We start from the raw sequence: 17,525 nt of genomic DNA, 5'->3' as shown, positions 1-17,525 counted from the left end.
AAGCAAAAGAGCCAGACACAGAAAAGTACATAACATAACAGTCCATGCATATGAACTAGCTGATGGTGATAGAGCAGAGAATAGTGATAATCTTGGAAGGAGTGAAGGAGTCTGGGTACTGGAAATATTTGGATCTTAATACATTTCCATGTAAGTCCCAACTAATAAAATAAAAACGCACACAGTTCCTGATACACACAAGAAGAATCTACTTCAACTTGCACATCATTGTGGATCAGTAGAGCAACAGTGGAGGGGATATTCTAAAGATTTTCATGAGGGAAATCAGGTTACTTACAAAGGAACAAGAACCAGACTGACATTAGATGCTCATCAGCAGCATTGGATGCTTTCAAATTTTTGAGAGAAATTATTTTCAACCCAGGATTTCTATAGCCTACCAACCCATTAATTCAAGTTGCAAGGACTCATAAAATTTACCTCCCATAAATCCTTTCTAAGGAAATAACTTGAGGATATGTTACAACATGTGAGGGAGGAAATCAGAAAGGGGATGACTGGGAAAGCAAGAATCTATAGATAGAACTCAGCAAAGCGGGGACTAGTTCCAGGGTAAGAGCTGTGCACACGCTTGGAGAACAACCAACAGATTGCAGCAGGACAGAGGGCCTCGGTGAGGGTTGTGGTCTCTGATGGCGAGGGGGGCTGGGTAGAATCTGCCTTACAAAGACATTGAAAAAGAATTGGCAATGTTACAGTGACAAGTAGGAAAAAGTAACTTGAAACCTATAAAAATACACTCACGTGCACATAATTGTACCTGCAAAAATTTAATCACATAACACACCTGCCTCCTTCGTGAATAGTCCTCACCTAAGACACTATATATACTTACACGTACTTATAGACACTATATATACTATATTTAGTATTAATAATATATACACTATTTATGTAGACATTACATATACATACACAACACTATATATACTTACACATATCAATATATATATATATATATACTTTTCTTTGTATATGTACATAATTCAGCGTATTCAATTCAATTAATGTGATATAACATCAGTAAAAAAAGGATAAGGCTCATATGATGATCCAAGTAGATGAGAAATAACATCTGACAAGATTCAACATTTATTTATGATTAAAAACTCCTGGCATAATGGGTATAGAAGGAGTATACCTAAGATAATAAAAGCCATCTATGGCAAAAACCCTAGCTCACATCTTATTAGTTTTATTAAAAATGCTAGTTTTATTAACATTTATTAAACATAATAAATGAATATAGTAAAGTGGCAGCCTACAAAGTCAATATATAAACATTTTTGCATTTTCATCATAAATAATGGTGAAAAACTGAAAGCTTTCCCCCTAAGATTAGGAATAAAAGTAGGAAGTCCACTCTCACCGCTATTATTCAACATAGAATTGGAACTCCTAGCCAGAGAAATTAGGCAAGACAAGGAAATAAAACATACTCTATTTGGAAAGGAAGAAGTAAAACTATTATTATTTGGAGATAAAATAATTTACATAGAAATCCCAAATATGCCACTAACAATTCATTATACATAATAAATGAATACAGTAAAGTGGCAGTCTACAAAGTCAATATACAATTTTTTTGCATTTTTATATGCAAGCTATGCATTAGTAAAAGAGAAATAGAAGAACAATCTCATTTACAACCCCCTAAGAAAGAATAAAACACTTAAGAAAAAATTTAAACAAGGAAATGAAAGACCTGTGTACTGAAAACTATAAGAAACTATTGGAAAGAAATAAGACATACAAAAAAATGAAAAGATATTGCATATTACTGGAATGGAAGAATTAATATTGTCAAGATGGCTATCTTATCTAAAGCAATATACAGATTCAGTGCAGTCTGATCAAAATCCCAATGATATTCTTCACAGAAAATAGAATTTAAAAATTCTAAAATTTATTTGGAACCACAGAAGACCCCAAGTAGTCAAAAGTAATCCTAGAAAAAAGAACAAAGGAGATACTATGCTCCTGGACTTTAAATTATATTATGTTATGAAGCAATAGTAATCAAAACAGTATGCTATTATAATAAAAATCCAAATACGCAGTTCAGTGGCACAGGATTGGAGCCCAAAGAAAGCCATATATTTTTTTTAATAAAATACATATTACAAAATATAAAAATCAGTATATTTATATTCACATAGATTAAACATAGAATACACACACACATACGTATATGTTTTATTTCAAAGGAGTCAAGACCATATAATGGAGAAAAGGAAATCTCTTCAATAAATGGGCCTAGGAAAACTAGGACAACTATCTTATAAGATACATAAAAGTTAACTCAAGATAGATGAATATTTGAATGTAAGACTAGAAACAAAAAAATATATAGAAGAAAATATAGACAGTAAGCTCTTCGACATTGACCATAGTGATGTTTTTGTGGACTTAACTCAAGGGCAATGGAAATAAAAGCAAAAATGAATCAATGAAACTACATAACATGAAAATCTTCTGCACATAACAATAAACCATTATCAAAACAAAAGATAACCTCTTGTATGGGAGAAGGTATTTCAAATCATACACTGACAAGGGGTTAACCTACAAAATATATAAATAACTGATACAACTCTGCAACAACAACAACAAAGCCCCAAAAAACCTGATTAAAAAGTGAACAAAGGATCTGAATAGAAACTTCTTTAGAGAAGACATACAGATGATCAACAGGCTTATGAAAAGATATTCTTCATTATTTATTATCAGGAAAATGCAAATCAGTCAGATATCATTCCACACCTGTGAAGATGGTTATTATCAAAAAGACAAGAAGCATCAAATGTTGGGGATCATCTGGAGAACAGGGAACACCTGTACCCTGATGGTAAGGCTAAACTGGTGCCGTCCCTATGGGAATAGTATCGCAATTCCTCAAAAAATTAAGACTAGAAGTACCATATGATCCAGTTATTTCCACTTCTGGGTATTTATCTGAACAATTCAAAAACACTAATTCAAAGAGATATAATTACCACTCTGTTCACTGCAACATTATTCACAATAACCAAGATTTGGAAACAACCTAAATGTCCATTAATGGATAAATGGATAAAGAACACACACACACAAATGGAACACTGCTCAACTATAAAATAGATGAAAGCTTGCCATTTGTGACAATACAGATGAACCTTGAGGATATTATGCTAAATGAAGTAATTCAGATGGAGAAAGATAAGTACTACATGATTTCATTCATAGATGGAAGATCAGCAAAACAAATGAACAAACAAGGGCCCTCCCTGGTGGTTCAACGGGCTAGAACATTAGGACACAGCACTGCAACCTAGCCTTAGCCACTTCAGTGCTTCAATACCAGGCCCCGAAGGTGACCCATATGGCGCGGCAGACCTCTCCTGACCCTCCTGCTGCTCCCCTCAGCAGTGTGGGTGGTCAATCAGCCTGTTCTGCTCCCCACTCTGTCTTTGGTGAGTCCTCTCATGGCCCCTGCACCTCTGGCCTGTACCCCAGTTCTGTATGCATAAATAAATAAAATCTTCAAAAAAAAATGAACAGACAAAACAGAAACAAATTTTTAGACTATAAGACCAAAATGATGGTTACTAGAAAGGAATGGGGGATACAGTGGTTCAAAGGGGGTCCATGTATGGTGGAGAATGGAAACTAGTCTTCTGGTAGTATCCATAATGTAGTATTACAGATGTTGAATGATAGTACTGTAACTGTGAAACCTACATAGTCTTATAAACAATGTATGTCAGTAAACATAAAAAAGAAAGGCAACTTGATAAACACCCCCCACACACACATGCCACACACACACAGTACAACACAGTTGTACGTGAAAGAAAACTATAATACTAGTACATTGTTGAGGATGCAGTGACTAGCTACCTAGGTACACAAGGATATATGTGCCTTTCAATGGTTCTCAATTCAGTATCAGTCTGAAATACCCATATTTATAGAATAAATAGAATAAATAAATATTGTCAACATAAAAGTACAGATGGTGTGTCTACAGGATGAAAGATCAGTGAGGCAACCAACGAAAGAACTAAAAACAGAGATATGGCAGAAGGTGGTGGAGGTGGTATGAGGGAGATAAATCCTCATCTATTACACTAGTGAGTCAATAGATTGTGTCTAAAATTGATGAATCAAAAAATATAAGCAGAAGCATATTATCTAGAAAAATGGAGGTAACTATAAGAAGAGACATTTAAAAAGTTAGACATGGCTGCCTAGAGGGAGCGGAACTGGGAGTAGGAAGCAGTGTAGCTGGGTACTGTACTTAACCTTGTGCATATATTACTCTGAATAAAAACAATTTTGTTTTAATAAGAAGACAGACATAGTTCAGGTCCAGGAGGGGATAATAAAAACCCTTGTCTTTTTCTAGGGATAATCAAGGCATCAATGAGCACCAGGACAGCCCCCGCCTGGAATAAGACTTGGAGTCATCTTTTGACATCTGGGACTGAATTTGTTCACTCTTTATGGGAGCAGGGATTTGGGGACTTTGAAATGTCACTAATTTTCTTGCCAAGGCTTCTCTGTGATAAACTTCATCCCCGCCTTCTTCCCCCTCAAAAATACAATTTTCAATAAATAGCAAGCTCATAAATAACACAGGGCACCGCGGCTTCTAATGAAACAGTGACAAATGTTATATCTTCATGGGATCAGGAGAAATAACAAAGGGGAGCATGGGGAGGGGCCTCGAGCCCCCAGAGCTTGGGAGATTTTATTAAAAATCCTTTAAATTTTATGCAGCCCATTAAAGCAATTCTCCTGCAGAATAATTAAATATCATTCAGAGATGTTGCTCCTTTATTAGGAGGATCCAGAGCCCAAGGTTCTGTGGGTGAAGGGTGGACACCACGCCTGTCTACGAAAGGTGAAAAGTTGCCTGAGTCCTAACCCTGGTCTGCTGCTGTACCAGCTAGGGGTGTCTCTGTTGCCACCCGGGGTCCCACCTCTGTGAGAAAAGACCGGTCTACAAAATAGCTGGACTGGATCTCTGTTCCTACTTTGGTTGGGGAGGTAGAGAGATTTTTCTCCCTCCACAAAATACACGGCCATGCAAGAGTTTATAAATAATTTCAGAGGGCTCATGGCTCCCCGGCACCCATGTGTAATCCTTTAAAGTCATCTTATCTTGGCTACTCCAGGATTCTATTCTTTTCTTTCTCTATGGCTTACAACCCACAGTAACTGGCTCCAGTTTAAATCGGACAGACTTTTAGAGTGAAGCAGACCACTTCATGAAATTTCTTGCTCTCTGCAGGTGCCACACTTTCCACTGAGCAGTGGCCGGTGGTATATGCAGTCTCTCATGTGTTACCAACCTCTGACTTAGGCATATCCTGTATGACCAGTCAGCCAGTCATTGCTGTCTGCAGCACTGATTCTCCTCGGGTACCCATGGGGGCGGGCAGCAACTGGGGACCTCAAATCCTTGCCTTTGAGGGAAGAAGTCCTAGTTTTCTTCCTGAGCTGTGATAGGAAAGGGAACTCTGTGTGGCTCACTCAGGGTTCCTGGAGCAGCTGCTGTGGGTTCTTTCTTACTCTACGATTCATATGTTCCCTGGTATGCTGCTTCTGGGATCCAACTAAGCATATAATTTTCTATACTTCTCAAGCAAATTCCCCCAGCCTAGGAAGGCCACATGCCTTGTCCTCTGTCCTTACCCTGTACCCAGCCCATCTTTACTCTTAGTGAGTCTTGTGAGGTCCTCAGACCTTCTACTCTTTGGGTTCCATTTCTCTGTGTCAGTGAGGTTATTGGGTGAGAGCATTGCTAAGGTTCATTCCCCCACTGATTCATCTGAGTTAGAGATGAATCCTTTGTCTGCCTGACTGCTCACTAGCTCAATATCTCTCTTAGCCCCTCAGTGTATTGATGACTCTTAGAAGAATAAGCACTTTCTATCTCCATGATGCTAAACAGGACATCCCTACCCCTATGGTTACAGAGGAGGAAATGGACACTCAGTGTGGCCCAGACATATAGTACCACTACGCAGACTTATGAGCTGGTGCAGGTGATCTCTACTTCCTGGTGTTCATATGTAGTATTGCTCTCCTGCAATCTTCTCCCCTCAAGAGTGGGTTGCACTGAATTATTATTAGTAGTATTTTTTAAAGATTTATTTACTTATGCATACAGAACTGGGATACAGGCCAGAGGTGCAGGGGTGGTGAGAGGATTCACCAGAGACAGAATGGGGAGCAGAACAGGCTGACTTACCAAGTATACTGCTGAGGGGAGAAGCAGGTGGGCCAGGATAGGACTGCTACACCATGTGGTCATCTCCAGGGCGGGGATCGGACTCATGCTGAAGTGGCTTTAGCTTCTTAGTGCTGTGCTTTAACCTGCTGTGCCATCAGGGAGGGCCTGACCTGAATTATTTTATTCTGACCAAAAAACATGGCACAGGTGAGGGGAGCTACATTTGTGATTAGGCTACCAAAGACAGTGCCAACTGTCTTTTCACTGCCCTCTTGGCTTGCACATTTTGATGAAGCAAACTCCAAGTGGGGAGAAGCCAATGTGAGCCAGGAGGTCCTTATCACCTATAAGGAACTGAATCCTGCCCACAGTGACACAGTGAGCTTGGAAGTGGATTCTTCCCCAATTAGACCATCGGATGAGACCTCAGACCCCTGATGACACCTTGACTGCAGCCTGATGAGAAATCATGACTGGCAGAGGACCCAGTTAGACTGTTTCCAAATTCCTAACTGCCATGTTACTTTAAACTGCTAAATAGTTTTGGGGTAATTTTTGCACAGCAATCAATAACTAATAATGGCTAAGTTGGGATTTGAAGCCAGGTCCAGATGGTGCAAACATTCTGGATTGATTTTTGGTGTATCAGGCTACCTCTCTTGACCTTTGCCCTTTTAGCCCCAGTGTGGAGGAGCGCTGGGAGCACCTCAGCTGCTCCCAGTTGGCAGGCCCTGCAGCACCTCAGCTGCTAGCTGCAGGGCTCACATATGAAGTGGGGGATTGGAGTAACAATTACATAGCTCAGTCTGGAGGCTGGAGGGATGGCTGGTGAGAGAGAACTGAATTAGGAGCCAGGGAATTCAGTTCTCATTCAAGCTTTACTCCTAATGAGTCTTGTGGGGTCCTCAGATCTTCTACTCTTTGGGTTCCATTTCTTTGTGTCAGCGAGGTTTTGGGGTGAGAACATTGCTAAGTTTATTCCCCCCAACCCCCCATTCTTCTGAGTTAGAGATGAATCCTTTGGCATCAGGAGGCCTTTCCAGGCAGGCCTGGTCCCAGAGTGAATATGATTTCAAGGGCAGGCAGGGGCAGGCGGGGTGGAGCAGAGGCTTTATATTTGGGGAGGGTCCTACTTGTAATTTGAGCCCCTGGTGGTAGTCCTGCCTTGGCCCCTGAAGTTCCTAACTGCCATTTCTTTCCGAGCCTTTTGGGGGTGGCAGGGAGAGATACCCTCAGGGCTGGAGGCCCTAATCCCAGAGCAGATGGCAGGAGCAGTGGGACTGTGTGCTTGATGCGGAAGCAGGTGCTACTCACTGGACTTCATGGGGGCATTTATTATGTGTAGGGGAATATAATATATGGGGGGCTGTTCTCCTTTCTGTCTTACTTTAGTTTCCTGGTTCTGTGGCAATGTATGCTTTGTATTTACTGTCCTGGGCTGCTAAAACAGAAAAGTTATTCAACTTTCTTGTTCTTCCCTTGCCCTTTTCCATGTCTAAGCAGGGACAAGGGCAAGAAGGGTTTATGTTTTATGCTTTTTTGACCATCTCCTGTAAATGACAATTTCGGATACCAACACAGGCTTCTCTGCTACCTAGCATGGACCTGACTAGAGTCCCTGAGGTCCAGAGAGGCCTCCTGCAATGCTCCAAGGAGACAGAAAGCAGAGGGCTTAGGGGGTGTTCTTGGAGGCCAACTGCTGGGTCTGAATTCTAGCTGCACCACCTGCTAGCTGTGTAACCTCAGGCAAGTTACTTAACTTCCCTGGGTCTCAGCCTCCTCAATCCATAAATGAGGACAATAGTATCTTGTCTTCTGAGTTGTTATTGGTACTGACTGTGACAGTGTTAGGGACTCAGCCCTGAGCTGACACATAGTCAGCAGTCAGTGTTAGGGATGATGATTCTTTAGGGTCTTAAGGTGTGGCTGGCTTGCTGACTTTTAACCCCAACCTTCGTCCAGTAGACCCTGTCGAGTTCTTATGCCCCTCTGAAGTCATAGCTTGGTTCTTATTTGATCTTATTTTTATGCTGCATCTTAAATGTGTCCCTCAGTCTTTTTCTTGGAGGCACTGAGAGTGGGAGGAGGAAGAGGGAGAAAGAAGAGTGTCTGATAGTGTAACCCAGAGACAGGAGGTTTCTGAAATCCTTCTTGACTATCTGTGTCCAATTCACCAATATCGCTAAGATTCTTCATCCCCATAACTCATCTGTACAGTAGGGGTAATCAACATGTGTGAGGTTTATTCCCACTGATAGAAGAGAAAATCTAAGACTCAGATAAAATGACTTGCCTAGGATCATACAGCTGGAAAGAAGCAGAGCTGATTTAAAGCCTGCCTTTTTTCCGAGGTGTAGGACCATTACCAGGGTTGGGTGGGCCTGGGCAAAGGTCTCTGATCCTCAGATGTCTTGCTTGAAAACAAGGTGCAGTCTGGTGGCTCTCTCAGCCTGGGTTTTTTGTCCTTAGATGGAACCCAGGTCTGTTCTGGTCCTCAGATGGGAGAAGCAAACTTCTTGAACTCTATCTGACTTGCTTGCTGATGGAAAATTTCCGCCTCAGCTTCTCTGTGCCTTTTGGAGTCTTGGGCTCTGGAAGCTGAGTGTCGTACTTAATTATTCAGAAACCCATATATTCTTTGTAAGCAAGAAATCCACTCCGACAGGCGAGAAATGTCACACATTGTTTATTGCTCTTTGCTTCAAATCTGGAGTGGGAGGCAGGGGTTGGAGGGATCTCTGGCTACAGGAAGCAAATACCCATTCACTTTAAGGTGTAAATTCTCCCATCTTGTCCAGCCATGTTAAAGGCAGAGTGGTCCATACGTCAAGTCAGGGGAGGCTGTTCCGAGGCCCGGGCCTCTGTTCTCCTGTAAACACGCGAAGTAGCATTTGTAGAGCTTTTGTCATCCCCCTCATCTGAGAAGTGGGCTTCTCATAGACCTGCCCTGTGAGAACAGTGAGGTTGGGAGGATCACTCAAGACTGGAGAGAACACCTGTATATCTGGAGTCCAATAGCAAGGGTGGTGGGCTTCACCTGCCCTGTGGGGGCAGCCAGGGAGGTGTGTATGGAATGCTGCGGGTGGGCAGTGATATGCTGTCTCAGAAGTTTTTGGGGCAGCAGGATGCCTAGATACCTTCCCCAGGATTTACAAGATTTCTTGTTTGAGCTCTGGGGGTTAGGATTTGAAGAGTCCACCTGGATCCAGTTCTTTGGGTTCAGATGACAGGAAGTGTCTATTGACTCTCCAGGCCAGGCAGACAGAACACCAAGAGTCAGCAGATAGATAAATGAGTGTTTATTACGTGTTGGTCACTGTGGACTTTGCCCAAGTTTATCTAGTCCCTTTCAGGCACTTTGTGTGACGTGGATTATTTTATCAAGTTTATGGATAAAGAAAACTGAAGCTTAGTAAACTATCCCTTGCACTGGATCACACTGTGGCAAATGGCAGCATAAGGATGTGAACTGAGTAGAGTCTTTAATGCCTTTTCTCTTCAAATCATGGGGCATCATGATTTGGAAAGTCAACTTTCTAGGTAGACACATCTTGAACAGCATCTCAGCACCCTGGCAGAATGTGCAGGTGTACAGACCAAGCCAGATGACCGTCTCTGAGCCACCACCCCTGTCTCTGTGGTTGTCCAAGGTCAGGTCATTGTCTGGAAATCAGACTTTGAAGATAGACCAGGGGGCCCCTAGTGGTGGTGGTGCATGCCACCATCCTGTTGACCTCTAAGCCACTTCTTCCTTTCCTTCCACAGGCCTGCCAACACCTGATCACATGTGGCCACTGGCGCTGGGCGTCATGTCAGGTGGGACCAGATCAGGAGAGGGAAACCAGGGAGGTGACCACTGTATTTAGCAGGTAAAACTAAGGCTTGAGCAAAAGCACAAGCTGTTATAAGTTCTTGCCCCATGAGGCTCACCAATTCTGTGCACAGGGACCCATGTCTGGATCCCTGGCTACTGGAATTTGCTTGGCCATGCCAGTAGGTTGAACGCCATGCACTAATGGCTGACAGGAGCTGGTGGAATCAGAGCCCAGCTTCCTTCACGCATTGGGCAGGATTTCCCTAAGGTGCGTCTCTACTGTCCCCAGTGTCCCTTGGCTGTCCTAAAGCTTGGTTAGCTTTATTCCTTCCTTGCTCTCTTACTGAGGCTTTCTGGGGTCACCACCTAAATAAATAAGCACTTGCGTGCAAGTCTTTGTTTTGGGGGACCCCGACCTAAGACACATGGCCATGAAGGCAATGGACTTGTATTTGGCCAGATCTGGGTTGAGTCTGATGTCCCCATGTCATCACAATCTGATTCTCCGAGTGTCAGTGCCACCCCTGTGAGTCATGCCCTTGTGTGGCTTTGGGCATTAAATGAGCAAATGCTCCTGACCCAGGGTAGATGCAAAAGAAATGGGAGCTATTATAATTATCTGATGGAAAATAATTGGAAAACAACCTAGATGTCCATCAGTGGTGATGGAAAGGGAACAGCGTGTGGGGGGAGGTAGGAAGTTCTTTTAGATAAGTCAGAAAGAGCCAGAGAGTGGATGGGGATGACAGTTGCTTGCACTTTTGGGTTCAGGCTCCACAAATATTTGGGAGAGCTTGGCTCCAGGTGGGAGGGACTCAGTTTTCCATAAATGGTGGTAAGTTTGGTGGGGGTGCTTTGCTGGTACACTTGGCTGATTATCCTGAAGGAGATTCTCATTGGATCATGACATCCCTGGTCCCAGATTTCTAGATCTCTGAGACTTGGACTTGCTCAGCGCCTACATCCCCCTGGCATGAACTTGAACCCTAACACTCAGTCATGGGGCCTCGGCTCTTGGCAGCTAGCCCCGCCCCCACCTTGTGTGCCCAAGCTTCACTGGAAGTATTTATTGCACGTCAATGTGATAAATGAAAAGTCATATTTTACTGTGAATTATCCCTAGCCCATGTGAAGTGCAGATCTATAGCCTAGAGAGTTATTAAGTGCTTACCACGGAATGCTATAAAAACCTCATCATTTTCCCCTAGGACCTTTCCCACCAGAGAATAGGGAGGGAAGGGGTGTGGGAGAGGAGGGGTGACTCCTGAGATGTAGAGGGGGCAGGGAAAGATGACTGAACCAGTTAGGTTGCTTGCTCAGGGAAGGCACCCTGGGGTGGGATCCTGGGGTTCCTGGGTTCCTGTGTTTGGCTCTGACCTTGGGTAAATTTCTAGGTGGCCTCATTTCCCTATTTGTAGTTGAACAAGTGTAAGCAGCAATGGTTTTAAAAGTTGTGAGTCATAAGTTGCATCTGATAATGGCTGACAACATAAAGTTTAGTAATATAGTGAAATAAAACCTATGACAAAGTGAATCTGACTCACGTTTCATGGAACTGCTGAATTAATTGTATGATGTAGCGAGGCCATATAGCTTAATTGTTTTGTCTGATTAGGAACCCCCTGTATCAGCCAGGATCCCAGCAGGAAACAGATGGCATACTCACATTAGGGTAATTCCAGGAGGGTTTTAACAAAGGTGCAATTTACAAAGGTGTGGGTAGGATGTGGGGAAGCCACCCAACTACTTCTGGCCTCTGCCCCTCCTTGGACTGTGAGCTGAGAGAAGGGAGGAAAAACTAGAAGCCAGAGGTAGTCATGCTGTGGCAGAGGTTACTCCAGGCCCGGGGCTTTGACCTTCTGCCCTGAGATCCGAGGTGGCTGCCAAAGGACCCTCTCCTCTCTCCCATGCCTGGCTGGGGCGCCCTTTGGCTGGGCCCAAGCAGAGACACATGGAGTTGGGCTGCAGTGGGTCCAGGCTGGTCAGCCTCTTGGCGACAGCAGGCTGGATCAGCCAGTGGATCTGAGAAGTGAATGGAAAGGGCCCAGCCAGCCTTCTACAGCTGGCCTTGGCTTGAATATTGTGAGCAGCAAGCAGCGCTTCCCACTGGTGAATAGCCCTAAGCTCTAGGAAACTTCCTTTAATGAGCCCTGGTCTGCTTCCCTATAAATCCTCCCCATTTAACAACAAATACAATAGTTATTAGGCTGCATATGAGGGGAAAATGGTAAATAGTCAGGGTGACTACAATTAGGATTTGTTGTTTACTTTACCCGACCTACCCACCTTTCTATAGCTTTCTTGCTCTGTCTTTGTTGATTTTCCTGTGCCTATAAACAAGATGCTGGTGTACCCCCGCTGACTCTGCATTCTGCTAAATGGCAGGGAGGGTCTGTGCTCTCACCCCACCCACTAGCAGGGAGCCTTGTAGAATAATGGGTCCATTAGTACAATTTGCCAAGTTCCCTGTGGCCTTGTGAACCTCAGCTTCCTTTGACTCCTGGCAGGTTTCTGCTCCTGGACGCTAAACCCGAGTGGCCTCCAGGATGGCAACCCATTTCTTCTAAAGCAGGGGGTGCAGATAGATCCCAGAGTGCCTGCCAGGCACACCCACCCACAAGTTTTCCTTCAGAGGCTGCTGCAGGGGCTGAGGATGCTCACAGGCAGTGCCTTCACCAGCTTCGTTTTTGGTCCGGCATCTTCCCAGCCACCACTCCCTGACACCCAGTTCCAGTGACGGAGAGGATATGGGCATGCGGAGGCCTCAGAGGTCTGGCTCTTTTTCTGTTGCATACATAGCCCATTGGGCCAGGATGGTGGTTTTTCCTGTTGAAACATCTCCAGGGACAAGAAGCTCTCTACCTTCACAGGCAGTCGTGGATGTGTTTGGAGCTTGGTCTGCTGTCCAATTTTGGAGTCCCTGACGGTGTTAAGGGTTTTACTGCTGATGCTGGAGACAAAGACAATGGCAGATATGCAGGCGACCAGGCTGTTGCCTCTGTGATTTTGGCTCAGGCCATGAAGCCCTGTGGCCTTCCATCCCTCCCCGGCCTGAAGCTCATTGGACTCCCCCTCCTCCCATCAGATCAAGAGCTTCCTGGGGCTGTACCACAGACTAAAACTGCCATTGGGGTACAGCACTGGGTGGTCACTTGGATCAACTCCAGGCAGCCCCTCGCTCACTCTGTGGCCACTTCCCTTCTGTCTCCCAGGCCTGCCTTCCTCTGGAGAGCCCCAGCGGCATCCTCCAAATTGCACGTCCCACTGGATGCTGAGAGGCTTCACCTCCTCCTCACTGTCCTTCAGGCTGCCATGGTCTTCCAGCTGGCCCATTTGCTTCTAAGCACTGGGAAGACATTTGGGTCCCGAAGGAACTGGATTGCTGGAGATGGAGGAGGAGGGGACACCCCCAAGCTCATCTTCAGAATAAATGCATTGTCCTGCCAGGGAAGCAAACACTCCTTTTCTCCCTGCCCGCATCCTGCTGAGCCCTCCTCACCCCCTTTCTGGCTGAGCTACCCCTCCGTCCTCCCTACCCCATCCTACAGAAGCACCTTCATCTTCATCTTCATCTCTTACCTCCATCCTCTCCCACCTCCTGCATCCAGTGGCTGGGCCATCTTTTATCTCCTGTCAAAATTCTTGATGTTTTTACCTTATTAAAAAAGAAAAGAAAAAAAACCTCTTAAAAAAGTACCCAGATATTGCAAGTTATTGCAGAAGACTTAGAACATATAGGTTAAGTGTAAAGAAGGTAAACGTCATCCAGAATCTACGTCCTAGAGATAAGCATAGTTGAAATCTTGGGTGTATATCCTTCCAGACTTCCATAAAGATATTTTCCCTCTACAAGAAAGGCATCATACCTTACATATTATTTTGCAACTGCCTTTTCACTTGAAATATATGTGAACATTTTTCCACGTCAATAAATATCCTTCCCAAGATTATGGTTTACAACTGCACAATGTTCCGTGTGTGCTTGGGTCATGATTAGGGTTTTAATTCTTAGGGTGCTGAGAGTACAGAGTGGAGATTGCCCTCCCTTCCCCCAGGTGCAGTATGCTCTCCTCACCCCCTTTTGCACCCCCCTCCCCCGAGTCTGTTGGCACCTGCACTGCATTCTCTTGCATTTTTTTTTTTTTTTTACATACCTCCTTTCTGGAAGCTTAGCCAGACTTGGCTTGGAAACTGTTTTCATCCTCCCGCCTTCCCCCTCCCACTTTACCACTCATCCCTGTTGTGGCCTGTATCATGCTGCTGTTCAGAGGCTGGCCTGGACTCGACTGAGTGGTTGGTAGTATCGGCAGGGATGGGGGTGGGAGGTCAACTGCTGCTGGTCTATTCAGCTAACAGTTTTCCTCCTCCTTTCCTTCTTCCTCCAGTGTCTGCGTGTCCACACTGGCCCAGTCTTTGAAAGGCTCAGGCCAGAAGCCAACTCTTCCAGCAAGCCTTACATCCCATGAGTGTCCACAGTATATTATCTTTACTCTTTTCCTGGCCCTGCCAGTCACTAGCTGTGTGATTGTGAGAAAATTCCAGAACCTCTCTGAGTTTTAGTTTCTTCATCTGTATAATGGGAATAATAGTAGTAGTTATCCCAGGGATTTGTCTGGTGTATAGTGAGCACTCTGTGACTGTCAACTCTTTGTGTTAGAAATTGTAGCTCCTTTTCTAGACTGCGAGCTCCCTGAGAGCAGGCTCAGTATCTTACCATGTTCTGGTCCATCCCCTGGGACCTAACACAGTGCCAGGTACCTAACTAGCAAGCACCATTTGTTGCATACATAAATGATTAGGACCAAAATCTCCATTTGCAGACAAGGAAACTGAGACCCAGTGAGGGTCTGGGTTTGACCAAGGTCTTACAGCAAGTTGATGGTAAAACCCAGGGGTCCTGCCTTTGGGGGCATTGCTCTTCCCACTGGATCTTGCCTACTTGACTAGCTCTGCGGTGATCTTTCAACAGCAGTTAGTAGAGTCAATGCTGGGCACAGAGCTATGTCAGATCTGTCTGAAGGGTCTGCTGGCTCACAGCTCCCCCCAACAATCTGATGCTGTGGTTCCAAAAAGCAATGAGCCCTCTGGCCCCCACTCCCAGCTTCCCTTATTCTCCTGATCTTTGAACCGGAAATCCTCCCTCCCCCTAGCCCACCCACCCCTGCAGGCAGGGGGATGGGGTGGAGCCCATACTCCTCCAGTGTGCTCCACCTCTGCACCTGTCTCCTGGTGGCTGAGGCCTACCATTAGGGGATGCAATTAGATTGCACACTTCATTACATGAGACGCTCATGAGGCAGGCAGCGGGGGGCCAGGAGCCCAGCAGGACTGGGCTGGCATGGCAGAGCTGGGGCGGCAGGGAGAGACTTGCTGTCTAGCTCAGAGGTGAATGAACTTCCCAGAGGAGCTTGAAGTGACTGATTGCTGGCTGCCTAGGTATCTGGCTTAGAGCTGAGGGGACCAAGGGTTGCTAAGAATCTCCTCGGATCACTCAGGTGGTGTGTGGTGGGAGGGGGTGGGGGCCCGTGTCAGCACACCTTGGATGTGACTGCTTACCTAGGTCTGTGACAGGAAGGCCCACCAGGCTGTATTGTGGTGCTTTCCCATCAGTGGGGTGATCCCATGAAAGACTGTGCTTTGGAGGTTGAGACTTGGCCCTGTCATTTCTTTGCTGTGTGATCTTTGCAATTTCTGAACCTCAGTGTTCTCATCTTTAAAATGGGGCCTCCCTGGTGGTACAGTGGGTTAGAACACAGCACAGCAGGCCAATTGCAGCCACTGCAGCTCGAGTTTGATCTCTGGCCCCTGGAAGTGACCCACATGGCGCAGCAGACCTCTCCTAACCCCCCGCTGCTCCCCACAGCAGTGTACTTCATTGATCTGCCTGCTCTGCTCCCCACTCTGTCTCTGGTGACGCCTCTCAATGCCCCCACCTCTGGCCTGCACCCCAGTTCTGTATGCATAAATAAATAAATCTTTAAAAAGTTAAAAAGAGGGGTCCTCCCTGGTGGCGCAGCAGGTTAAAGCACAGCATTGAGAAGCTAAGGCCACTTCAGCATTAGTTCGATCCCCGCCCGCCCTGGAGGTGACCACATGGTGTGGCAGACCTCTCCTGACCTGCCCGCTGCTCCCCTCAGCAGTGTATTTTATTGGCCTTCCTGTCCTGCTCTCCACTCTGTCTCTGGTGAATCCTCTCAGCCCCCGCCCCCACCTCTGGCCTGTGCCCCAGTACTGTATGCATAAGTAAATAAATCTTTAAAAAAAATAAAAAAGAAATAGAAAATAAAATAAATGGGGATATAATAGTTCTGACATTATAGTGCTATGGGTTGAGTGCAGTTATCTGTGTGCTTAGCTAAACCTTAGTTTCCTCCCACCTCCTTCCCACCTTTTGGCCTTTCCCTCTCTTCCTTTGGACACCTAAGAGTTCAAAGGAGATGATGACTGCCATGTCCTCAAGATCCTGGCTGCCTCCTGCCCAGAAGAGCAGCGTGTTCGCCATTGAGCCAGACTAGGATCTGAGAGCCCAACCTTTTGCTCTTACTCTCAGCCTCCTCCTCCGTCTGCCCATCCCAAGGTCTGCGCTACAGTTTCATTCATTCTCCTAAGAAATCAAAGGCTCTACCGTGAGTGCCCATTTGGGCTGATGTCTTGGGGTCTTAAGAAGACCAGAATAGCTACCTGAGGTGGAGAAAAGAGTCTAGGCTGAGTCCTACTATTAGCCCAGGACTAGTAGGGTTGACACCCCAGCCAAACGCACACGTGTGCTCAGTTCCACAGGCGGCCCAGCCCCTCCCTGTGTAGAGGAGAGAGTGAGGGCCAGGGTGGAGGACTGCGGCAGTGACTGACTGGGACCTGCAAGGAGCGTTCCCGACACCCTCTCTGGGGCCCCTGCAATTCCTTTATGCAACATTCCTATGTTTCCTGTTGCTCTCTGAACCTGGGAAGCCCGGAAGTGGGCCCTCAGCCTTAATTTCAACCTTCTGCTTTGGGGGACTTGGCATCCAGGGATGTGCGTAGGGTGTAGTTGGAGGTGTTATAGATGGGAAAGGGTGTGGGAGGTGGGAGGGGCGGGGGCCCATGGAGTGGGTTGGGGCTTATGGGTTTCACCAGACTTAGGTTGATGGCTTTTCAAAGGTAGTGGAGGGACTCTTGGGAGTCCTTAAGCCTTTCTTTCATTTGAGCACAAAAGGTGCTTTCTAGTTTCAGGGAGCTGGAGGTAGGATGAGGGGAGATGTTTGGGGCAGTCCCGAAGTCCAGGCGAAGTCCAGGAAAGTTCAGCTGATATTACAGAACTCCACCATCTGTGTCTTATTCCAGTTCAGAAAACCTGAAAATAGCTCTACGTCCTTAGCCCTGCCCAGGCTGAGAAGGTGGGGTGGGGGTGGGGTGGGAACAGAAGTAATTCCCCACCAACCTGCCTGCCTCATGGGTATGTGTGTGATAGGTTCTATTTCTCCATCTTTAGTC

Source organism: Condylura cristata, unplaced genomic scaffold (genome assembly GCF_000260355.1).
Source record: "Condylura cristata isolate star-nosed mole 26May11 unplaced genomic scaffold, ConCri1.0 scaffold00017, whole genome shotgun sequence".
Classification (NCBI taxonomy): Eukaryota; Metazoa; Chordata; class Mammalia; order Eulipotyphla; family Talpidae; genus Condylura; species Condylura cristata.
This window is presented reverse-complemented; position numbering follows the sequence as displayed.